The sequence below is a fragment of the Nylanderia fulva genome, unplaced genomic scaffold (assembly GCF_048542155.1).
Source record: "Nylanderia fulva isolate GAGA-0341 unplaced genomic scaffold, ASM4854215v1 Scaffold26, whole genome shotgun sequence".
Taxonomy (NCBI): domain Eukaryota; kingdom Metazoa; phylum Arthropoda; class Insecta; order Hymenoptera; family Formicidae; genus Nylanderia; species Nylanderia fulva.
This window is the reverse complement of record NW_028190325.1, coordinates 2480461-2507877: the sequence shown is the minus strand read 5'-3', so window position 1 is coordinate 2507877 and position 27417 is coordinate 2480461. Positions and strand designations below refer to the sequence as shown.

Here is a 27417-nt window from a genome sequence, read left to right as displayed (position 1 = left end):
CCGATTTTAAGTTAAGTTAGGTTGATTTTTTATTGAATGTACGGATTGGAAAATCCTCCACAATGAAAGTACTGATAATAATGAATGAGGAACGCTGTCCGGCAACTAATTTTTGCTGTTTTATTACATAATTAATTCAAGTATCTTTTCATACAGACTTTTAATCTCATTTTTATTACTCTATATTATTTTTTCATGGCATCTCTATTGGGAGTGCCATATTTTGTGCACAAATAAACTGCAGAACTTTTATATTAAATAAGTATTGTTACGAGCTGTATTATTATCAGTACTTTAAGAGAAAGATTTTTCAATCTGTGTAGTCAATAAAAAGAAACGCTCTTGAACTCAAATTCGGTAAAACAGACATGGTCAGCATCCCCTTAATAACACTCGGATCAAGCAGAGTAATATATTAATTTATGCGTATAATATTCCAATTATTTTTTGAAATATTTTCGTCAAAAATACAACACTTCTCTTAATTAATCATCCCGTATATTTAATTCGCGCGATGCGCGTAATCATTAATAGTACAATAAATCTATTTAGAATTTAATATGACAAACAGTCGTCTTTAATTTCTTTTCGATTGCATTAATTCAAATATTAATCGGCGAGGCCGTCAATTTATCGGAGATAAATTTAGCTGAATATGATTTTGAAGGAGATTTCCTTTCCCGAAATGTGTTGGTAATATATTTGTTTACGCGCGTCAGAATGCACGGCGTGCGATTTACGACGTGATGAAATGCCATCAATCCACAGTGGTTATCGGCCGATTGTGCGCGAGATGAAAAGGCGCTCGCATAAAATCCCTGACGATATTTGTTGGACGGCATTTATCGCTACTACGGCAATTACCGAAATCGAGTTTAATTGTCTTTAACCAATTATCCAATTATATTCTTTTCGGTATATATATATATATATATATATATATATATATATGTGTTTGGTGAAAACCGTATATTTTTACTGCATCGATTGTATATAAACTAGCTCGATTAAATCATCGATTGTTAACCGCAGCATCGTCGATCGAGATTCATTCAACATTCTCTCGACAAAATTTTGCTTGAATAAACCACCTATATTAATATTGTACACACAATTTTCGATACATTCGAATCGAAGTTTAATGTAATGTGCTTTAATTATTAATACCACAATATTTTTTCGAATCTACCTTGTGGTTTTAAAAACAATATTGTAAGATTTATTTTTATGTTCCAATTTGTCAGCGTTTGTCAAATTTAATAATTTAAGAAAATAGTTTGACAATAATTCGAAAAGTGATAGAGCGTCATATCGCGGGGATTGAAAGAGTCGAGTGTCTAGTTGGCGAACGCTGTTTCTTGATATTTTCCTTCTTCCTTCCTTCCTTTTTGCGCGCTCTGGGTGATGAACGAGCAACGAGCCTTCGCGGTTTATGCAGCGGTTGAAACTCTGCTGAAATATTGAGGCGTTAAGCCGGGCGTTTAGCATTTTTCCGGGAGGACTACGCCGCCCAGGTGGATTTCAGTCTGCGGACGGATGGACGGGCTCCCGAGGGATTTGCGAGGCGGGTGATAAATATTAAAATAACAATTTGAATTCAACTTTCTGGTTCAACCCGCGGTCGAGCACCCACGCCGGGAGGGCAGGGTTGGAGAGGGTTGCTGGAGAGAAGGATATACATTCGCGTGCTTCAAATTTATACAATAATAATCGTCTTACCGCTTTAGCATATTTCCTCGCGTTAGGTCATCTTTTTGTAAGGATCTAGTGTTCGATGGAAACAACAATGAATTGACAGAACGAAACTCAGCTAAGTGTAGCATCGAATATTTAAAAGATTCAGTCAGACTTGTACAAGGCAAATTATTTGTTCGGAAATAATTGATTTTAGGTATCAGGGCTTATTACGAGCACTTGACGAGTTTAAGAAAAAGAGATAGCGAGAAAATTATTCGCGCGATAAGAGAAGGAAGATTTTTTTAGAAACTGTTTTCTGTTTCCTCGTATATAGCTCGCGAGAGAAACTATCGGAATAATATCGCGGCGAATTGATCGATGCGTCGTTCGCATATAGAGAGCATATTGTATTATTGTCGACGGGGATTCATCATCCGGCACAGGAAAAGGAGGTGCACAAAATTAAAGCGGGTCGTCTTCGCCTCACCTAGTCCGAACGATCGCGTCGCGATCAATAGTAATAGCCGCACACACTGACTGTATGCGGCCGCGCCGCTATCAAGCGTCGACCAATAACACTATCAGACCGGCCGTAATAATTGATAATGCACTTTGTGCGCCCCGGGAACCGGGGTAACTTTCTACAAAGACACCGCCGCCGCTCGTACATAAGGAATGGCAGACGAGCGCGCGCGCAGGTCAGTGCACCTGCCTGCTCGAAACTGCAGTTCCGCGGAATCGATCAGAGGCCGCGTTCGCCACGTGCAAAGACTCTCGACGTATGCATAGTTCTACATTCGATAGCACGCCGGCGTTCCTTCTTTCTCTTTCTCTCTCTCTCTCTCTCTATGGCTTCAATGGGCATCTACGAGGTGCATTCTTGCATTTCGCGCGGACTGCAGCTAGTCGATCGCTTTGACCCGCCGGTGGTTGTAAACCCGTCCGCGAAACATTACGGCCCATTATGAGCTAACTTCCGGAACAATGCGATATATACGTAAAGGAGTTACCGATAACAACGCACGAAAGTCGGGCAAAATCGAACGGCACGGCGAATACGAGAACAACTTGAATTCAAGCTTTCAAATGTTATCATCTCGCGCACGCGCCCATCTAGCGTATATCGATGCGCGATATGCGATATGTGAAAAGGCGTATTTTTACTTTGACCTATACTAGCGCACCGTCCGATAATTTATATCGACTTATTTCAGTATAATGTTCTATTTGAAAGTTGAGCCTGTAACAATAAGTTTTTCTTCTTATTTTTCTGAGTTTCCTTACTTAGCTAAACTGCTCTACAAGTGAGTTGGGAAAGAGAAAGTTGGCGTTCAACTATAAAATATACTGCATATAATTTTGATGCGGGGCAACATTTGAATATCGCGTCGTAAAGTTTAACGCAACCGGGATATAACGGAAGATAACGCGGTTATATCAAGGGAGAATATTCGAATCTCATAAATTTTAACGTATCGAGTAGTGGATATTTTTTCGATCGAAAATCGCACTCCTCTTTTTCAAAAATGTACGTGTTGTTTTCTGATTGGGAAAAACGAACATTATAAATCTGAAATCGATGCCACATTTCCATCTCGTTCCCATATAATCTGCTGGTGCGTGCAGTTTAGCGTATCACGGGTACTTTAATTAATCCCAGAAATCAGCATAATTTGACATCCGCAAATACACATCCTTCAAATCGAAATATTCCCACGCGACTATCCTCGATATAGGTACTAATTGATAAGTACTTGTTATCAAGTATCATTATTACACCAGGAATCTCTATAATTATAATTTACCCCGAGTCGATATCTCGGCAATTATCAATCGCCGAGAATTGTAATATTAATCCCTTTGTTAGTTCAAAATACATCATCAGTGATCATATTGTTGACGCGTGAGGATTATCTCTCTATTAATCATCGGTGCCACGGGCACTCTTCTCTCGATCATGGCACGTCAAAGGCGAAACCATAAATTTCGCGCAGAAAACACACACACACGCTGTCTAGAGAAAAGTTCGCACGGCCTAACGGGAAAACTTGTCGAATTTCGCTAATTATATTTCGTATCACGTAATATACGCGCGCGAAAACGAGCGTTCTAATGACGGCGCACGGACACCGGAAGAAAAGGACGGATATATGTATATGTATACACAGGGACAGAGAGCTCGTAAGGACGAGGGTATATAGGATCGGAGAGGGAACGAATTGTGTTGGTCGGCGGATTCGCGACAAAGGCTAATTGCGACGCGCGGGCGAACCGCGTCGCAAACGGGAACAAGCCCATATTACGTCGGAACACACAGCCGTCTCCGCCCTCGCCCTTTCCGGTTCTTGCGTCGGCTTACTCTCGCGAAACGACCGGGACGACATCGGATCGCAAGGGTGCGACCTCGTTGAGGTCGACGGGGCGGTGACGCTACAACGCGGAGTCCCTCCATCGGACTCTCGTATACCAGTCATGGGGGTCGTGTAGCTGAATGTCGCGTACGACGAACCTGCACCGACAATGAATAAATCTCCGAGGCTGGCGAACCGCAACGCACACGATACAACCTTCCGATATTCGAGCCATTCCCTATATAGCGCGAGTTTAATCGTTAACCCTTTATAACCTTCGATCGGTCTCTCTTTCTCTTGATTAGCGATCGTCAATGAACCTCGGCCTCTGCACAATTGCTGAGATTGCAGAGGACAAGACGCAACAAAGTTCGATCTAATAATCGATAGAGTAGATGATCTCGTGAGTGAGAAGTTTCGTAGAGTTCGATTGCGGCTCGAATAACGCTTTAGTAAGTTTAATTATTATACAAACAAGATATACGAAATTGTCGAAACGTCAAATGAATATAATTTAATTTCTTTAAATTAATAGTTTAAAGTCGTATCTATTGTTAAATGTGAGGCACGTTAAATTTTTTATCGTAATGTGCATCTAAGAAATTATTTGACATTTTCTATTTCGACATTAGGAAAAAGTAATTTGTATAAAAATTACTTGAGTATTTATCGAGAAAAATGTGTTATTCTGTTGTTACGTCTCTAATCGCGGAGATGTTACTTCGCGAAACAATAAGGAGCAGAGATATACGTTTACGTAAATGAGAATTCTTGTTCTGCAATCGCCTTTGCGGGCTTAAAGTGTGGTACTTAGTGTAAATTTTTCCGCTCTCTGATTACCGCAACTATTTATCTCTCCGGACGTTGAGGAAACGCTTTGAGGAAATCTCCGCTCCGGGCTTTCGAGTTTCGCGACGATTACGGATTGCCCTCCGGTAATTGAATGGATAATTGAAACGATCCTTATCAAGGCCACGCGGCTCTTATGGAGCACGGTCACGGCAAACGCAAACTCGTTCAACTACGAGCTCCTTCCTTTCCAGTGCCTCTCTCCTCCACCTCTTTGGACGTGCTAAGAGCGTTCTTTCCGGTGCGGTAAGCTAACCAGCAATTTTAATCGTTTAAATATTGATTAAAAGATCTCCCCCTTTTTTTGCCATAAAAAACGAAACACGGTGGCTTTGATGTCGCCCTCGGTCAAAAGCGGTGGCTTTCGCAGTTGTAAAATTTAATTCTTACAATAAATATGAACGTTTCTTCATATTTCTCTATCATCATAATCGAGCTATAAATTTCATGAAATGATATAATTCCTTCAACATAATATATTTTAATGCAGATGCGTGTAATATCACTAGAATTAAATAATGCTGGAGGTTGAGATAATTAGAACTAATAATCCACGCGCGCGGTGGATTTAATTTTACTTTGGAGCACAAAAATATTATATGCAATTATATGTGACGGATTCAATTTTTTATTGTCTGTACAATTAAATAAATTAATATCATTTACATGCTTTACATGCTATTTCGTAGATTTCGTATGCCATCGTAATCTCTTCTTCGTTTTAAAGGCAAATAGAAATATCGACGCGCATGAGAGCATCAATATATAAATACCTATATAAGCTATCGCGCACAAAAGGCACCCTCTTCGAAATTGAATTCCTTTTACTCCCGGCTTGCTCGCGTGTCCGCATCGGCCATCTTTGAATTCCGTGATATTTCATAGTATAGCAATATCCCGTTAACATCACACGAGTCGAAGCTATTGTGAATCAACATGACTCTCTATGAATGAGCGTGAAATGTCGCGAACATATATTTTGATGCATCTAAAATGCATGAGAAATTTAACGAACAAGTTTAGCAAGTTCCTCAAATATATATTACATTTTTAAATAAAATTCAGTAACAGGTAACGCGATCGATAACATAATTATTCGACTGAAAGTTCAGCCAAGCCAATAATTTTTCAGAGCTAAATTGATCTTCGCAAGTTTTAATAGAATATATTTTAAATAATAAAATAATATAGAAATATGTCGTACCATAATATAATAAATAATGAGAGTCAGCTTGCGCGCAAAGTTAAACGATCATGAGTTCCGTTGGGATTCTCCTGTGATTCTGCATCAAGAAAAACAAACAAGAAAAAGAGAAATAGCAGAAATGTTCTATATAAAAAACCAAAGAAAGAGCATTAATTTACAAAAAGATACGGAGAATTTCAGTGGGATTTATGATCGCGTTCTTGAAGCTATTTAATATATTATATTGTCATATGTTACATATTTATTTATTTATTTATTTATTTATTTGACTTTGTATTGACGTTTTAAAAATTGCGAAAGACACAGCACTCTGGTTTTCTATTTTCTCAACGCGTTAGTGACTAAGTTTCCTGCTAACAGTCAACATCTATTTTTTCGTGCTCACTTCTGTCAGTTATACATTGTTCATCAAAACAATGGTTAATTTTGTCGGGGGTTTGCTGTAAATTTGATTTATTGTATTAATCTGATTACTTGAAAAGGGCTGTAATGACAGCCGAAACGTTGTAATTTAACTAATTTTTTAAATAAATTATTGCCAGTCTGGTCGACTTTAAAATTGGAGGAGAGATTTTTATAATTATTATATTATAAGAGAAACGTTCAAAATAAATTAAATTATCCTCTTCGTTCAAAGTGCTATAAACCATAGTTTTTCCGCAGATTGCGCGAAAGATTGAAAAGTTTCAAGCAAAAAAGGATTTTCCGGCGCAAAACTTGGACACATCAACTCCCAGAAATCGTCGTTCCACGAGAGATGTTGTCGAATCGTTGCTAAAATTTAAATGGAGACTGATGCAAATTCGTTTCCTTTGATTTAACGTTTATCGCGCTACATCTTCTATGAGAAATGGATATTATGGAGCTTAAATTACGCGGGCGATTTCTTTTTGCCACTCTCCATTCTTTTTGCCGCTCTCGCGATAATTATTGCAAACACCTCGGTACGTGCCCCGGTTGTTATCTTTAATTTTCCTCCGCTACCATTTCTTCCGGTCTATCTTAGCGCTCCGGTACTCAGCGGTAATAATTCAGCTTCGTAATCCGTTCGCAAGAGAAATTGCCATAAAACAAACAAAATAATTCATCAACGTCGTTGGAATAAATTCCTTTCTACTATACTTTATGATACAAAGAAACAGAGATTAAGACATTTAATATATTCATTTTTGGTTATTTATTTCTAGAGTATTTAACATTACAAATAAAATATATAAATTTATGATAATAAGTGATGAGATTTATATAGTTTTTGCTAAAAGATTAACTTAGCATTTGAAGAATGCAGTTGCAATTTAATTTTTAGAGAAATCTATCTACTTTGCGCGTTTAATTAAAAGAGGTCTGGCGATATATATTTTATATTTTATATTAATTAAGAATTACAGCGTGAAATTGTGCACTCGCAATTTCGTGTAAAAATGCGAGACTGTTTTAAATAAATAAATAAATACATTTTCCATTTTTCTCTCCAGACACAAACATTAGTTTTATTTACGCAAAAAAAAAAGTTAATAATTACTCCTGATAACGTGAGATAAAAATAGAATATTTGAAAATAAACGTGTCTCGCGCGTGCAGAAAATACCGCAGACGTCTCTGTGTGCCAGTCAGAAATAATATGATCCGCATAAAATTTCGATCCCGCTGTCTCTCGTAGCTGCGTAAAAAGATAAACGCCGTCTGGCTGGCACTTTCGGGCTTCGCGACGCGGCGCTAAGCTTCGTCAAGTTCTTCGCAGAGGTTCCCGTCCGCGCCCCCTTTTTATTTTTCTTTCTTGGATGCCCCTTTTTTCACGCGGTTGCGCGGCCAATCCTCCTCCGTTGGAAAGCGAGTCTGCGAAGGAAGTGACAACAGCGAGAGAGGTGACAACGCAATTTCGCGGACGTAACAGGCGAGAAGGAATAAAGAGATTGTCTTTCGCGTTGGTGCTTAAAAATTTGCACTTTTATGCCTCGCGGAATAAAACTACCTAGCGCAAGCTTTACGTTTCCCCAGACGCGAATAGGGTTGTATGCGTTCGCCGGCATACAGTTTGGTTTACGTGCGGCGCTGTCTTTATGGCCACGCGGGCCCGAAACACGAGAATTATTTTGGGGGGGACCCTTCTATGCAAATCAACTTGAAAGGGTATAGATATAAAGCTCTCTTTGATATAGGAGAGTAAAAAAGTTGTTACATAAATATAGAAAAATAATGTTTTCATACTTTTACAAGGGTTTTTACATTTTATATTTTATCTAATAATTTATGATAAAAAGAATTGAAGCAAGTTTAATATTTAATTTCTGATCACTGAACATTTTTTAACTAATTTTATATTTTTCATTATTGATAAGAGACTCAAATTAAGGGTAGGGAAAATTGAATAAGAATTATCGGTCTCTTGTAGTTTTCTCCAATAATTTTTGTATAAGTTTTATAATATTTTTTTATCAGTTTATACGATGGATTGTGTCTTTAATTGATTTTCATATTATTTATTTTATAAAATCGGCTAGTCAGATTAAAACTGTAGCGCATGGTTTATATAGCGCTTAGCGCACGGACATTGTGATTTATTGAATGTGATATTGAAGAGCTGCGAAGCGTTGAATAAACCATTAAACGTTCGTGTCTTATTTTACACATTATCCTATTGCAACCACGCGTAAATAATATTAATAAACGCCATGAAATATATGTTGCCGCATAAATTTGAGCTGAATTACGGTGAATATTTTGTATCATAAATATCGTCGCAATTTTTTATAATTTAAATTTTGTAATTATATGTACATGTCAAACATGATCTTGTATTTATTATAGCAGCCTTTTCTTTACAAGCGTTTAATCTATAATTTATTAGCAGAACTATTTGTATTTAGTTTTATCTTTTATAGTAGAATAATCAGATTTAAATATATAAAAACTAAAATAGAGATACATAAAAAGTTTTCGGTTGATGTTTCATTCCAGGAAACAGATCTGTAATATCCTTAAAAATTGCAAGCGAATAATAGAAGAAATGCATTATAATGCGGAATAAATCTTAATTTCTATGACGGGATAAAATATTCCGCCTTTATCCCCTGAACCTTATCTCTGAAATATGAAACTTCAATTTGGATCTTTTCACGCGGCATCCTCGTTCCACTGAATAGCAGTGTATATATACCGCGACGTCGACGTTTCCACTCTTTCGAGGGTGCAAAAAAAAAAAAAAAAAAAAAAAATTCTGTTTACTCTTGACGCGCTCGCGTTGCACCTCGAATCTATTCCCCCCATTTTGTGCCGCGCTGCGAGCCGCAAAATAGATGAACGAAAGATCAGGGCGAAGGGTAAAAGCGTATATACATATACAAACACATACAAACGCGTAGACACGGCCGCGTATATACATTCTCTTTGGCGCGGTGCTTTGAAACGCATCGGTTTTGCCGAAGGGAACATATTTCGTATATGCTGACTCGTGCACTTGTCTGTTTATCCTGCGCTTCTACATCCCAGGGGTGGTTTCGGCATAGACTTGCAGGCCCGACATTCGACTTTCCCGAGTCGAGCCGATCCCTCCATTTATCTTTCTCTCTCTCTCTCTCTCTCTCTCTCTGTTTTTCTCCTCGTCTCTCTTTCTCGAAGATCGTAAAGTCGATGACAAGACGAGGATGCGCGCGGAATGGTTTTGTTTGAGCAACGAGTTACTTTTCTCGGTTTCCCATTGAGATGCTGATGAAATCTGACGACCCGCAAAGTCTCTCTCTCTCTCTCTGTCTCTCTCTTTCTGGGACTGTTATCCTCGACGGTGACGTCGTTACTTTCGCAGCTTTTAACTGCGGATCCCGCTGCGAGCCGATGCCTCGCAATCGCGAACTTTGCAAGTTCTAATTGTACCTCGGTTCGCATTGTATCTTTGTCGAACAGGCGTACACTGAATTTAAATTAATAAACTTTTAATCGCGTCGCGCATCGTAAATTTGCATGTCGGAAAATTATGAATGTATTAAGTGGAACAATGGGAATGCAATGAAAATATGCCGGAGTGCGGCGTTATATGAAGCACCCCGAGAATGTTTCACGTTTATCATAGAGATTTTACGATTAATAATAAATATAATTATATACATTTCGAAATATAATTATGATGTTTTCAAGAACATTTGTATATTTAGAGATACATTTTAAACGATAACAGTATTTTTTTCGTTAGTTTTCCGTCATGTTTCGTAATCTTCTTCAAGATTAAAGAGATTTCGGTAGTCAAATAGCCGAACGAATATTTAAACTTTTAACAAGCGATATACGTTTCTGCCTTCGGTTGTATGTATTAAGAATTTCCACACGAATATCTGTGAAATGATGAATCTCCTTTGACCGTCGCGTTCAGTATCAGCATGATAATGAGTGGAATTGTCTTACTTGCCGACGAGTTTCAGGCTGAGAGAGTGCGGCGATATCTCCAATTATAAATTTTTTAAAACTCTCTCTTCATATTATAATTTTCGCATGCGCGCCCGTGGTTTCTTAATAAGCGCGAACGAACGCGCACGTACAACATTTCTAATCGCCCTTTAAAGCTGTGTAGATTGTAACCATCGACGATATCTCGATGACACTTCCGCTCATGCAAATACACCGCGCTGATTTGAATTGGGTTGTTAGTGGGCTTAAATATTCTTCCGCGCAAGTCTCGACAGCTTGATTAATTGAAGCCGAATAATTAATCTTGGGTTACCTTATTAATCACGAAAGAGGCGCGTTAATTCACAAACGTCATTGTATGTTTGGATTCCTCTCTGCTCTTGTTTTATACTCTTTGCAATATGCTTCCGTATTTTTTTTCTCAATTTATATAATTCTGTTTTATTATTAAAGTATTAATCGTAATAAATTCAAATGCGACTAAAAGATGAAATCCAAAGGAAAGTTTGATGTTGAAAAATCCAACATATTTATTCGCGTGTTAAGATTATTACTTATAATGAAATGCTGTCAACGTTCAACGAAGCTTAACATGTCCGCGCATAAATATTATTTTTACGTCAAGCAAACGCATCAATAAACAAGCATCCTGTATATATCTCACAAATAAGATTGAAATTGTGTGTGGTACTAGAATGCTAAGGAGTTTGATGCACGAGCGGAGTTTCCATTGTAATGGAATAACTGTCTATTTATCAGCAACGAGCGCGCAGACGGTTTGAAGTTCATGCGGGGTTCGACACTTCGCCAGTGCTGCCGGCAATTAATTAACATCGCGAGTAGCTGATTAACATATTATCGCCGTAAGACAGACGGTGTTACAGTCTTGAGAGACAGAGAAAGAGGAAGAGAAAGGAGGAAAGAGGGATAAGTGGGAGACTGCGCATGGAGATTGCGTGGTTCTCGAAATTTCGCGTAGGGCGAAGAAAGGGATTGAATGACGAGATCTCGGGCTTGCTGAAATGAACAACAGAGGCAAGAAGGGGGATCGAAACGCAGAGTTGGATAGCAGAAATAGATGAGGATAGAAAGAGCTAGAGACAAACAGAGAGAGAGAGAGAAGAGCCGGGTGGAAAGGAATAGTCCTAAAGCATCCCTCCAGACACGTTTAACTATTAACCCAGTCGAGATTAGAGAAGGCTCTGGCGACTGAAACCACTGTCTCCACTTGCAGCCCCTAGGACGGTCTGAACGAGACTTGTAGTCGCGCGCGATGTCTTCGTAACAAGGGTGAATTCAGCTCGAGAGCTGAAGAGACAGAAGGCGCTCCTCAAGCCTCTCGGTATATTCACCTTTTCGTCTGTTTCGCCGTATATGTATGTTGTGTGTCTTCCCTTTCATCCTGCGGAAGAATCGGATGGGGACGGCATGATTAAAGCGAAATCATCGCCGCGCCCCAAATTGTTGCCCTTTCCATATCGCGATAGGGTGAGTTTGGATCTGCAATAATATCCGCGATAGGGCGATAATTTTTGCAGCTCCCTAATACTTTTCTGCGTTCTTTTATCGCAAAACCACGAGCTTACAAAACAGACTGCTTTAAGACATAATAGCATTTAAAATGGCAATTAAAATTTACAGAGAGATTTAAGATATAAGATAATAGCTTGAGAATTGCACACATTTTGTATTCATGACTCATTTTTATCTTTAATGTGCTACTACTAACTGCGTTATATATAATTGCTTGAGATTTATTTGGTTATGTAATAGGTTTTTTTAAAATTACTTAACTATAACAAATTTCTTTTCTCTTTCTTTTTCTGATAATTATTTACATTTGTAAGTTTTCATTTATATTAATATTTTATCACTTTAATTATTTGTTTTACTTTTAAACGCTATACAATTATACACGTTGCGTCAATAAAGATGGTTGAAAAAAAAAAAGCAAAACAATGCACTCATTTCTTAATTAAAAGTAGAATTTAATTACTTAAAATAATTTAACATTAAGCTTCTAGGCTTTTCTCGCGGAAGAATTGCGTTTCTCTTTAGCTTATTTCTTTCTTTTATGTTGACGGAAGAGCGACAGTGTTGGTATGATTAAAACAAAATCGTCATCCTCGTCGTCGTCATCGTCGTCGTCGTCGCGTTATTGCCGGTGCCGCATTTCTGACGAATTGCAACGGAGATTCGTGGAGGAAATTCCGCGCCTCCGGCTAGGCAAGGGGCTATGTGATTTATTACGAACACTACGTAATGGTAGATACAGTTCGTTCGTTTTAATGTCACTGTTTCATTTCGTGGATATGCGCGACGCCGCATTAAAAATAATGATAACATAATGGTATTAAGTGCTGCATACATCAAGTGTATCGCAGAAATTATTTGTAATGGAAAAATAGTTAAAAATAATTATCTTATCTCGTGGAATATTTTTGTTAGAGAAATTAGAGTCTTACATAATAAATAATTTTGAGAAAAATGTATTATGACAATGCGTATAATTAATTATGATAATACAATATGTAGTGTAATAAAGAAATGATGAGGCATAATGAATTATTATAATATATAATATAATAAATATTTTGTAATTAATTTTTTTATAATAATTATGTGTTTTAATGAATGACGATTTTAATGCTATTATGAAAATTATTTCATTTAATGATATCTCGAAAAGTCTATTATAATACCTTGTTTCTCTCAGTTTGTTATATTCGCTGAAATTTGTCGCTTCAATATTTGATTCACGACATTTTCACAAAGCAACATAATTATGTAGTCGGAAAGTTTGGCGACTAGTGAACTGGGTACGGTATGTATATATTGTTAAGCGACGACGGCGATAGCATATCATGTCGTTCCGTTTTAATATCTCATTCTACTTAGTTTTAATTCCGTTTGACGCAGATAGCGCATAATTACACTTTGCGATAAATGCTTAAATTTAACGGCAATTTGGCGTGTTTCATTGTCAAAAGATATCATGCTGATTTCCAACTAAAATTTAGCCATATTTCTGAATCCGGACATTATACATTGTCGCTAAAACAAATACGACATATTGTTAAAAAATCATATAACATATCAGTTACGAATAATATTGTAATAATTATCAGCTTGTTCTTTTTCATTGAAATTTAATCGAAATAAACGCGATGGCGGAATCAATTCTAAGATATGCTTATCCCCCTTTATAATTTTTAATTAAAAAGATTTGCGCGCAAAGTTTGAAACTATCTATTTGATACTCGGCTGCAGACCAAAGTTGGAAGCAATTAACGGCGAAAATTAATGATGCGGAAGCGTATTTAAAGAAAGTGATTGTTTGTCGATCGAAACACATATAAGGAGCGGGCGATACATAATATTTCCGTGGAGAGATGTTATGGAACCTGAGCTCGAACAGCCACTGTGCAACATCTATATATCAGACTTAGCATGTTATGATCCTACAGTACGTATACGTCGCATACATCCTGTTATCGATACACGGATATGTTTGCAGCTGTACTCCTGTTACGCATACCTATTTAGGTATACCAAGTGAACATAAACTATCGGCAACAAATTAGAAAAAAACAATAGTAAATAACATCTTTTCGCTGAGAGAGGCATCAATATTGTTTCTCGGTGTCATAAATTGCACAAAATTAAAAAGCTTTAGTGCGGTAATTACTTATTGCAAATATCTAGCATGGAAATGCTTTATTAGCGCAATCGGGGGTAATTATACACATTTATAATGGTATTATGGGTTGAAATACATAGACGGATAAAGTGTAGCTTCGCAAACACCGATAGGAAATGGCGAAATACATATTTTGCCTTGTTTTATTATATACGCCGTTATGTCCATGTGCCATTGTTTTGTGCCGATTATTTAGTAGTGGTACTATCCACGATGCTTACGCGAACGACACCTGGCGCACCTGGTCGCGGCATCGAGCACGTCGGTTCCATCGATGTACGAAGGAGGGAGACGGATAGAATGGATTCTGATAGAGCACGGTTTCGCGGGAAGGGGACAGAGAGATCGAGGATGCTGGGTCGCCATAGGGGTTACTGCATGTAGGCTAGTTGGTAAAGGCAAACGCGAACAATTTGCCATAATAATCCGATAACTGATAATATTGGCAATTTGGCCGGGGACTAAACGGATCTCGCGGAGTGCCGCTGCGTGCGTTATCTCGATTATTATTATTGTTCGTGAGCGTGGGAACGGGAGAAGGGTTCCCCCATTGGTCGTAAATAAGTATCATCCGAGGATGGGGATATTTTTCTTCATTTTCCTCCCGTTCCCGCGAGCGTTTTATTGTCTGTATGAAAGTGGTGGGAAAAAAAAAATTTTGTGACGTTTTGGGAAAATTGAATTTGATCTAATTTTCCCGACGAGTTCGGTGTTCGTTTAATGAATAGGTAGGTCATGAGTGATCTTTTGAAACACGCGTATCGTGTATTTTGATATTATTGATTTTTTTTTATTTGCGTACGTTGGTTGCGCATCTCGTAAAACACGATATTTCAATTGATTTTATTACTCCGAGCACACGATGAGCGAACTACGAAAACTAATGAAATTGCTGCATCAACATTAATGAGAGCTGCTTTGGCTGGGAACTGAATTGGTACGGCGATAACCGTGTATTAACCGATATATTTAGTCGATAATTCACTGGAAGCATTAGATATGCAAATAGGTTATTGGTGTTGTGGTTACATGTCGTAATTTTCTCTTTCAATACACCCACAGAAGGTTAAATTGCATTACATTCAAACAATCGTAAAAATTAATGAAAGGTAACGTATGGAAAGAAGCATATATATGTATATGTAACGGTTAAAAATCGCATTGAATTAAAACAAAAACCGTAAAATGTAAAACCTATGTAATACAAATATATATACGAACTGTCAATTCAATGGTAGAGTCAATCGAATCGGGAAAATTAACGCAATAGATCGATCGGTGGATGTGAGGAGAAATCCGCTTTTGTATGGCAAAGGAATGAATCTCGCATTCCGAAATATCCTCGTTGTACGTCGTCTTCGCCGAATGTCTGTCCATCACGGAGCGGAACGAACCACGGGCGCGCGATCATCTCGAGGAATCTCGACTCCGACGCGGCGAGACGTGCTTCCAAAGTTCGCCGGAAGTGGTTTCGGGGGTGATTGATTTCCCACATCGAATCGTCGACGCGCATCGCCAAGCGGGATGGTTGGCGGATTTAGGGGAAGACGGTTTGGGACCGAGATTCTGCGGGTTACTCGCGGAAAATCGTTGAATACGTTCAAGAACAGATCTGATTGATTAATCGCGACTGACGTTCATTATTTCATGATAATTAATCATTATTGTTGGAATTAAGGCGGATGCTGATAACTTTTTAATATATGATTTTATAGGACTTTATTTTCGAAAAAGTAGAATACGTTTGAACTATCGATCGAAATATATGTATATATATCCGCCTTATAATTTCAACAATATAAATGGGAAGTGTGTGCATTTGAGGAATAGTTACAAATATTTTTACGTGCGATAAAATCTCTTATTGTTAGAATGAAGTCTGTCCAATATTTAAAGGCAGTTGCTGTTTCTGAAATTAATTTGTGCATAGAAATGATGACATATGATTGAATATGAAAAAAATGAAAACTTTTATTTCGTGACACTATTAGTTGTAATGGAATTTATATAATTCAATCCAATGTTATATATCTGTAACAAAAAAGCTGCAATTTTTATTTTTTTTTCTACTCTTATAATATAAAAAATCTTTACTTAATTTGGTAAGCGCAAATAAATTTTCTAATATAAATATAATAGATATTTCTATTTGATAAATTATCATTAAAAGTGATAATTATATTCAATTATATATATAATAGTAGTTACTTAAACATAGCTGTAAATCTGCTTAAATTTGTTATTTTCTAAATTTGCAGTTGGTATATTATTATAAATAATATTATTTTCTTCTATTTTATTAGATATCACATTATGTTAAATTGTATTTAAGCTTTAATTATTTTGCATTATTTAATACCCGATATTTTGTATTGAAAAAGTGTGTCAATATAAATATATATTAAGAGAAAAATTAATTTATAAAGTCTCTAAAGTTCTAAATTAAATGAAGATAATGAAATTATCTATACATTATAATCAAATACAAATTGCAATTAAATGTTGCATGAATAAATAAAATCAGCAAGACAAATGTAGGAAATCTCATATAGAAGCTATTGATTATCGAATTAAAAAGAAAATATATATAAAATAATATTTCTATAACTTTTTATATTATTTACTTATAAATGAATTAATAAATTCACGTTTTTCCTGATATAAATCTTTTCGAGCGCATTGCGTTCCGCACGAATATCGTTGAACAAGAAACCCCTATATCATCTGCCGTGATAATTCTTCGATTTAAAGGATATTATCTACTTATAAGTTTATTCATCGATGTCGTCTCTCTATTAAGTTTTTCTCGCGGCTCGCAGAGCGAGAAAGAGAGAGAAGAAGAGAGTATGGCAAAAGGTAGCGAGTGCAACGAATGCCTCCGATTCACCTGGCGCACGCGCGTCGCACTCGCCGCGTTCCACCCTCTGCGCCCCTAAACCACCCCCGATCCCCGAGGGGGAGCCGACGGAGACGGCGGACTCGTTCGACGAAGACGAGTCGAGTTTCGGGTGTGGGGGTCGACTGACAGCCGAACCGTGCTTCAGTCGGCCGGCGAACTCGCGTGCCGAGCCTTCGCGTCCGCTGACGTTCCTCTCTTTCTTTCTCTCTTTCTCGTCATTGTCGCGCCCTAGCACCCGCGCCGGTTCGTATACGCGACACGTCGTCGCGCGATCGCGATCGCGAGCCAGGAATTTTCGAGAGAGATGAAATCTCGAAAAGGTCCGTCCTGAGGTGGATCGTGGATGAAGAGCGAGGGTCGTTCGAGAAAATAAAAATTGCCCGCATCCTTGCGCGAAGTCCAACGAGGATTCTCGCGACCGGATAACCCGACTCGAAGACTCGTTAGATGTATGAATAGTGCTCGAAGTGGGATTTTGGAGAAAGTGAGTTTGTGCAGTGCGCGATGTTCGGCTTGTCGGATGATATTCGAAAGCACTTGTCAAAATCCGGCCGGTGGGCTTAATAGTAGAACGAGTATCAATATCGAACGTAAATGTTTCTGCGAGGCTCTGTTAAATTATACAAATGTAAAAGGTACATTTAAAAAAATATCGGAACCGTGCACGTCATCCCCCGAGAATCTAATCCAAGATCTTTCTCGACGATATCGTGTGCATTCGATTATCGAAGAATAAAGTAAATTGCAGAAAATCAGCCGTCACAATTTATCAGACAGCAGATGAGTAAATCCTTCGCGAAGATACGCTGTTTGAAAAGATATCGATGATCCAGGGCGAGTAGAAAAATTTCTCATCACGATCCACTAAACTTCATCACGTACGAGATTAACAATATCACGGTGTATGGTCAGCAAGCTCGGGGTATGATGAATCGTTCGTGAAAACCTATGAAACGTTATTGAAAAGATATTAATGAAACGCTGTATCACGATCCATCGAGATTCGTCACGTATCACATTGGTAAGATCCAGTGGTAATCTCCGTGCGCGATGAATCACTTCGAAACATATCAATGACTTGAGGAACACCGGAAGAATCCACGGAGAATCCAAGAGGATACACGTTCGTGAAATTTTCTTCGTTCAGGGACTCGCGCGTGACGAATCGTTCGGTACAACATATCTGCAACATATCCGCGAATCGCTCTTTACAAGCGAGCAACATATCATCTCAGTGTCTCTCGTGAGAAAATATATAATATAACGTCGCGCGCGCGAATCCTCTCTCTCTCTCGCGAGCTTTTTACGAGCGGTAGATCAATAGCCGTCGCCCGTGATAGCCATCGTAGTCCAGCGACCTGCATTGTTTCACCGACTGGAAAAATGCATTTGCCAGCCGGCTCGCCGCGACGCGATCCGTAGTTTCGACGACAAGTAGTAGTAACGGACATTAGTCCGCCTGTCTGCTCGCGACGCGACGAGACTCGGCGGCGAGGCTCGGCCAAATTTTCGGCAACGATACCTGGTGTGAGTGTTTCCTGTACGGAGGTGCTATCGATCGGATCCAATCTTTGTCTCGAGTGGAAGAAACGAGAGCGAGACTCGTTAATTGAAGGCCGAGACGAGAGGAGCGAGGCACCAGGTAAATATTTCCCGAAGTCGTACGGTTTCTCTCCATCTGCATCACGATGATGGGTGGAAAACGAAAGTTTTCCCCAAGAATCGTTAGTCCGAAGAGAAGGTAGTTTCGTTTTTCAGCGATAAAGAACGGAATTCTCGCTTTCGTTCGTCGCGTCTGCGTTTTTCTCAGGGTGCGGATTGGAAAAAAAAGAAATTCCTTCGTGGAATTTTACACACGCAGGATAGCTCCGATGCAAGACGATTCGTAAGGACGAAAAGAGAGTCGCGGGGAGATGGAGGTGGGAAATCCCCTTTCGTTCTCTTCCGCGTACGAATTTCCGGCGACGTACGTTTATGGCTTCCGCGATCGTTTCGTTTCATACGAAATTGGATTATCGACCTACCGTAATAGTCCTCCAGCACCTTCTCGTCGGAGGACAAGGACACGTGCTCGGGATCGTTCTGCTTCCAATTATGTTTTCCACCAAGTTTGCGAAATGTAGCGCCCAAGAATCGGATTCCGCGGCGAAAATAGGCAATAGGGTTTTCCTTGTCCAACGATTACGTTTTACGTATCTTAGATCCAATATCGCGAATCTTTTTTTTTTTTAATATACTATTCTTATATTTTGCTAGCCTTTCTCAATTTCTTTTGAGAATGTGCGATAATTTTTATTTTATTTATTATTCAGATGTTGAGAAATAAATAATTATTTGATACCGTATACTACGATACTACCATCGACGATTCTCGCGCCGTTTAGATTTCCGATTAATTAATTAACTTGTAATAATTGCGTGATTTTCCTGAAACGCGATGCGAAAAATTTACTCGCGGGAAACAATGCTGCGGTGATAAAGTAACTGTGACATCTGCTTTCTATATTTTTCGCGAATGTACAATAAATAGCATTTCGTTGATTGCGCGTTTTCTCGAAACGTGACCCTACCAATAATACTGACACAAATAATACCGTCGCTACCGTTCGAAAAATGGAATACAAATCGTTCGGATTTAGGAGCACCGGGTACTATGTCAAATTTATGAGCTCGTGCGGAATATTTTTGTTTGCTTGTTCGTTAAAGAGCGCATGAAATTGACATTCGGTCGATTTTATTAGCCGGGGTGTCGCGAACTCGATTCGACGCTTTGTTGATACGATCCTGGTGATATCGCTCGTTTTTACCTTTTCACTTGTTTTTTTTTATTGATACAATTGACTGACTGACATTCGACTGCGGATCACGAACGGTAATAGACGTGATCAGGATTTTACGGCCAGCAGTGATAACCAGTGAACCTTTCGTGCCGTATCACGCAGTGGCCCATAAAACACTTAGGGGTCAGGGTCGATTCTAGGGTCTCTCGATCCCTGAGAGTTTCATCCTGAGATTTTTTTAATATCAAGCTATTAGTACGATCCATTTAGGAAGGAATAAAGGTTTGGGAACGCTCCTTTAAAAAAAAAGCGCCTTGTAATCCCCAATTGGGGCGGCAATAAATATATCTAATCTAGTAATCTAATCTAGTACGATCCATTTCTGTTAAGACGATTATAATGATATAGATACGATTGTATAAAAAATAAAATTTGCGCAAGTATCAGTTCGTAATAACACTCGGAGAATATCGATCAATGTATGAAAATCTATGCAGAGAATCTAGTGGCTTCTCGTTTTTTTTCCACTGTGCATCGCCATTAATTATCAAATGTGCTGGAATAGCAAAAATTCAGTAACGCGATATGATTTATCGTAAAGCATGATTCGCTTCCAATTTCTCATTTTAATTTTATTTGCCGTCCCGAATATATATAACTGGCGCAAGTACTGTTTCATAACGTTGAATAATAAAACACGGTAGAGCAATTAATTTCTGCAGCATATGCATTTTTCGCTCGCGCGATCGATATGTACCAGTTTAAACATTATTATAAAATAAGATATGCACGCTATATTTCTCTTCGGATTTGGCAAACAATTTGCCGCAATTATAAGCCCTTTACTTCATATTTACTACTCCGAATTGCGTTTGTACTCGCGTGTGTTGCGCACGTCAGCACCAGCTTCCGGCGTCGGCCAAACAAAACTGCGCGTTTTAATGGGATATCGATAATTGAAAATTTAACGCGTAATTTAGCAAAAGGCGAAACACCGGTGTTAATTCGACGCGACGTCACTTGGTTAGCGTCGACGTGGAAGTAACGCGATCGATGATAAACGCGAGCACCGCGTCGAAATCTCGGCGGAAGGTTCGACGTCGCGTCGACGAGGAAGAGAGAGTCGAGCAGAGGGGTTGCCGCGTGCAGCAGCTACCTCGCCGCAATTTCGTACATTACCGGTCTTAATCGCAGGAAAGTTTACCAGGAAGCTTCCACGTTGCAGCTTAAGTTCGCGCGATATCGGCCGGATCGATTGGCACGCCACGTTGTTGTAACGATGACGCCTGCAAGATAAAGTCCCGATTGGCCATGGTAACTCTGAAGCAAACTGTAATGAGGATCGCGTCGAGGGATTACTCGGCAAATCATTATCTCGATCGCACGTTCCTTTGACCTCCTCCTCCTCCCCGAGTCATCATTTGTTACGATGGTGATCTCTTTTTAAAATAAAAGGTATCCTGAAATTGTACATTAAGATTAATAAGAGATAATAAGGCAATTGACAAGTGGTGTTTATATCTTAAAAGTACTGCTACAGATTAATTTTATCGAAGGCACATTTTTTAAGTGGAGTAGAGACTTGTCTTTTTTTTTTTTGGAGGGGAAAGATAATGAAAGGTAATAAATAATATCTCGAGTTAGAACACATACATATTAGTATTAATTTTTTGTGAGAGGTATATGTAGAAACGTTACACACATGAATTACAATAATTATGATGAATGTTGACTCATAAATGATTGTGAAAATCTAGAAGTTTCTGCGAATTTAGTTTCTCAGAGGAGTAAGAGAGTTATACATAACAAAGTTTTATATATTCCCTGCATAATTAAAGAGACATGAAAAACTTTGACACGCACTTATGACTCTGAAAATCGATATTGCGAGACGTTGTTAGCAAACGGCATTTAATGTTTAAATTACAGAAAACATCCACTTTCGTGCCGCTTATCTTTCTCAGTATGCAACGATATATACATATGTGTGGCTACGTTTTTTTTTGCTATTGTTGAAGCAACATCAAAGTAAAATATGTAGTATTATATACAAAGGATAGATTTTATTAATCTTTGTCGGTAATATTAAACGCTGTTATTAAACATTTATAATTATTTCATTTTTTTGTCGTAGCCTTGGAAGCTCTTTTAATTCATTCCGTGATAATTAAGCACCTTCGGTTGATCAAAAGATGCATTTAATTAAATATTTAATATTTTATTAGCGCTGCTCTTCTGCCCTTTTCTTGTTCAGACATTATTATTCCTTCGTTAATTATTTTGAATCTCTACTTATTGTAAATACTTTAAATAACTGATCTAGAGAAAAACTTTCCTCTTATAAAATTAATTAAAATTAATTCAAGAAATATAATCTAAAAGCTTTTTTAATGTTGACGTGATTTTTATATTTGATTAATCACACACAGTTGACGCAATCTTCTTACGTAAATTATTTCGTGAAAAGAATTATTTATTGCGGCGATCTTATCTAATTTTATGGTACGTTTATTTTTTCTAACTCCTTGAGTTTTGGAAACGGGACAAAAGCGAGTGTTCTTCGAGTTCTGTTTACAACTGCAAAGTTCTCGGCATAGTCCGGTAGAATTATTCGGGCCAAGAAACCGGAACCACGTTAGTACTCCGATGTTATACTTGTTAACGGCAACTCGTAACTTCGGACAATTATTCAGTGGTGTAATTGGTCCGTGATACTCGGACCGCGCAACTCTTGTAAGTAAGAAATAGCTCGGGGCTACGTTGTTTTTGACCTCCCTACCGGTTTATGCCAGCTGCATTTATAATTAGTCTTTCTCACAAAACCTGGTTAAAAATATACCTATTATCAGTTTCATTTTTGCCTTACGAAGAAATATTTATATTATTAAAAACAATTGACTTTAGTTTTAATATATATAGGAGAGAACAATTTTATTGATTTTCTTTTCAGTGTCCTAATAATATAAAAATTTTTCGTTTTAACATATGAATATAAGATTTTTGTGACGCTGGCATCAATCTCTTAATAAATTCGTTTTATTGTCTCTTTCTTCGATAACGAAAAATTTAAAAAATATTATCGACAAGATGTTAGAGTTTGATGCTTGAATTGACGTTCCGTCATAACGTATAAATATACAATATTTTGCGTCAGCGTGAGAGGATGGATTGACACGTTGGATTCGTTAACATGGATCTGTTAATTAGTCCGTTTCCGGATCGGCTTTTCGAATCGAGTATAGTCAGTTGTAAATGAAAATTTTGTCATCTCCATTAATCAAGGTTTGTCTATTGAGTGCTACTCTATTGCGATCGTCGGGCGCGAATGTGATTGCCACGTATTTCCAAAGCGAGATGATGTAAATATCAAATCGTCGACAATTTGCGAGAAAATTTGACTTGACTATCAATCTCCGCTTGATTAGTACTACGGTAAATGGACGTATATGATATTTTGTATCACTTATAGCATAGTTTGTATAGTGTATTTGCGACAGCTGGAGAACATAAAATATGATATATAACGATAAAAGTATTAAAAAATATATTCAAGATATTCACACATATTTTGATTAGGTATATTAAAAGTTCACTGACTCGATTTAACAATTAAAATGTGACTTTTCTTTACTTGACAATTTTACGTCATATTGGAATAGATATATTTGCCGTAAAATTTAGCGATATATTTTTTCAACACATACGTATATATATATATATGTGTCGAAAAAAATATATATATTTATACATGTCAAAGGCAAATACAAATATCTGCAAAGAATACAAAACGCATGCAACATGAACGCGCAGATATTTTTTGCCAATATCGGCTTCCTTCGTTGCCTAAGGCAACTTTACATACGCGCGAAAATGTTTTATTAAAAACATTGGCACGGTTAAACGTCATATCCAGATTCAATTTGTAATTAACAGTCGTTTAAATAAATTGCTCCGCACGAGTTTCGATTCAGTTTTCGATAAACGCGTATAGCTCTCGGCTCATTGTTCCTTATTCATTCCACATCGCTTTATCTCTTTACTGCTCGTCACTGTCGACAAAGTTTGCACATCTTCGCGATTCGTTTTGTTATCGCATAACGTTCCGTTGTCACTTGCTCGCTATTAATTTAGCAACTGTCCGGCGGAACGAGCGCGGTTTCTCTCTCAAAAGAGAAAGAGAAAGAGAGAGAAAGGTGTGTTTAATTTAGCCCCTGGAGTCGCAACGAGGATCCTCGGCAATCACGCCCGATCATAAACCCGAGTAATCCTTGCAGAATTTAATTAGGACTACTTTCTCTTTGCCCGTCTTGTAACTACCTTGTAAGCGCCGGCGAGTAATTTTATTCAAGAATTCCGTCGGCCATTCTTTTTCAAGTATCCGGCGAGATAAAGAGCCGGGCAGTTCACGGAGAGGAGATCTCCGGCGCAAAAGTTTATTAATCGCGAGCGAAGTAACGAACACTCGCTCACTTTCGCGCACTATTAATAAACGCTAAACATTGCCGATAGTATATAATTTATTACTTTCTCCTTACATTTTTTTCTTCGTCAAGTCAAAGTTTCTTCGATTCTCGAAAAATTTATTCTGCGAAAATCCGAGAGATTCGGTTTTGTTTCGCTTAGACGCAACACTCGCGATGCGTTTTTACACGCGGAAACTGCGGTTGACGAGGATGTAACGAGCATCTCGAAGAGAGGGTAGGAAAAGAGAATAAGAGGATGGATTTCGGTCGCGATGGTCCGTTCTTTTTATGAGAAAATGCACGGATTACGGCTCGTAAGAAATACAAATTGTCTTAGATAAGACGGCGCCGTTCTGATCGTTCTGATTAATGTTCGGCTTCCTGGTTACACGGCGGTGTAGGTCTGTACGTGAGCATGAACAAGCAGCCGATTTAGGGGCGTTCTGGTTGCGATTTCGACCCGGCAACGTAATGCTCTGGAGCAATTTTTATGCCGCAAGCCGATGATTTTTCACAAGTTAACACGTAAATGATCCTAGATAAAAGGATAATAGTAAGAGCCGATTTTTTTTCGGGAAATAATACTATTATAATAATCCACAGACATGTGTACTATTAAAGATAGTTTTTGCTCCTATGCATTTATATAAAAAATATCATATAAATATTATCGCATTCATTTATTTTTATTAATCGTAATTAAAAGATCATTGAGACTTAAGCGGAGAAAAGTCAAACGCTACAAAATTAGAGAAGGCTAATATTTGAGATTTCGCTTTCTCGAATTCATATGCAATATTCAGAATGCGCATCATTGTCGAAACACGTACTGAATATGAATACCCGATGTAATAAATACGTCTAAGTGTGCTAATCAAATTAATTATGACGCGTATCCGTAAATATAGCGAGGATTCAGTGGGATTCCGGGAATACGTATCCCGTACGTGGGAAAATGTTGTGTTTGCTCCGCCTGATCAAATAGACGCGCGTGTCTGGCGCGAATAGTGCGTTCCATTTGTCGTCTCTGCTCAGCCTATCTCATCCTTCTGTGTGTAAATGCAACCTACCTATCTTATTCACTTACCTATACACAGAATGCGGCGTAGATGATTCAGGAAGAAAACCGACGAGGAAAGAATCGACGCGACCTTTCTACTATCTGTGTTTCGTTTCCTCTGCTATTATCATAAACCAGTCGGTTGCTCTTGGCAACTCGTAAAAATTTCCTTAATGATACTAATCCTTCCCGGAGTGACTTTAATGTAGGTTTATTCAAATGTTAAATTGCAAGAACGTTTATATCACGCGCGGCTATTAAAGGAACGCGTAGTATTTCATTTTTTCCGACGTCTCAAGATTTAGTACTCTATTTTGTCCGGTATCTTCGAATTGAGAGAAACGCGTTAGAAGAATCTGTTTGCATGTTTATTTTTGAAATTCTTTTCAGAGTCTGCTTTCTAAAATCTCTGTGTGTGTGCTTATTATAAAATTATAAAACATAAAACACTCGAGGATGAAAATAATTATTTTAAATTGTAACGCTGTTAAATCCCGATCTCATTTGCATCTATTTAGTTAATTTCTAATTTTAGCCCTTTATTAGGGCACAATTTCAATGTACTCGTGAAAATTCCAACGCATACGAGTTTGTATGGGCACATGCACGTGTCTCTCGTGTCGTCGCGCCATTAACCTTTTGGGGTCAAGACTCCGGCATTTTGACCCGACATCCCGTCCTGGCTCACATCGATATTTCGCGAGTGCATATGGTGAAATCGAATATTTGTAGACCGCATTTCTCTTTTCAAATATGTTAGAGAACAATGCATTTGTTTTGCAAGTCTGCGAATAAAAGTATCGATTTCAAACAGTTAGGTAAGTTTATTGTATAATTCCCTGTAAAAATTTAGCTGATAATATCTAAAAAATTGCAATATAACTGAAATTCTCTCTCTAATGTATTCTAAAAATATATCTCTAAACGTAAAATTTTTATTGTTTAAAACAATATCGCGCATGTTTGTATTCTCCTCTCTTTTATTTTATCTTGGTTTTGAATAAAAAGAAGGAAGATGCAAGATATTTTGATACAAGTACTCTTCTGAACAGTTGCATAAAAATATTTTCCTTTTCTGCATTGACGAATTCTTTTCACTTCACATTTGCAAAATTCTTGATTTATTACAGCGTACCACGTACTTTACCAGCAAAGTATACTTGCGTAGCGTTGCGATCGCTTTATTATCTCGCGGTTACGCGAGCAGAACTGCATTTGCATTCATTATCTCGGCCAACCGCGGAATGAAGCCAGGTTCAGGTTCAGCACTGTCGTTGACGTATCCAACCCGGTATTAAAGGGTAATAGCATCGACGCTTTTCTTGTTTCGCTAATCCGCCCATCTCCATGCCGCAGGCAGCCGCGTCTCTCGCTTTGCAACACTTCAGGATTATTTCAACTTCATTAAAAATTGGAAAATACAATTTTAGTAACCGCAGCCGTGCAAATTTAATTCTTCAAACCTAATTTATTAAGACTTAATTCGCGCCGATATAAACTCCCGCGTAATTTCTCATTTTAGTTTTACAGAAACTGTAACAATATTATTTTATCGCAAAGTATTCAGCTATTCGATAACTTGGTGCCCTGGAGCAAAAATTGGCTTCTCGCGCGCACAAACATGATTAATATAATTTCTAATATAAGAAATAATTTAAATTACTAATTACGTGTTATTAGCGCATCTTAAATTAAAAGGCAAAGCATCGCTTTTTGATCTCTCATCATCGTTTTCGCGTGCACAATAAAAGACCGCCAATTATAATCGAATCGCAGTTTCCGCGTATAAGTTTTTCGCGTCGCCGCGTCGCACTGGTACGAAATAAATTATCTTTTTTTTCCGCTGGACGCAATTTCGGATTTCTTTTCCCCCGCGTTGAGCGTTCCCGCGAGCGCACTAACTTTGTAGGACGGCCGGACGGCAATTTTTCAGCGGACGAAACGAGCCGCGCGCCGGCAGTTTATTACGACTCGAGCGTGATTTCGAAACTGCCGCATCGATGACGGTGGACGGCAAATTTTTTTTTTTTTTA

General features: G+C 38.1%; 1 protein-coding gene across 7 annotated transcripts in view; it reads left to right on the top strand.

Annotated features, from left to right (window-relative positions):
- LOC114936594 (agrin) overlaps window positions 1–27417 on the top strand; it is a 464192-nt gene that overhangs the window by 87529 nt on the left and 349246 nt on the right. For 4 of the 7 annotated variants that reach the window (XM_085483678.1, XM_085483680.1, XM_085483679.1 and 1 more), the window contains exon 1: window positions 17199–18723. The exons of the other annotated variants lie outside the window; for them this stretch is intronic. The gene's annotated coding sequence lies outside the window, so the exon portion shown is untranslated. Of the gene's footprint in view, window positions 1–17198; window positions 18724–27417 lie in introns of those variants that run through there. 7 annotated transcript variants of the gene reach the window in all.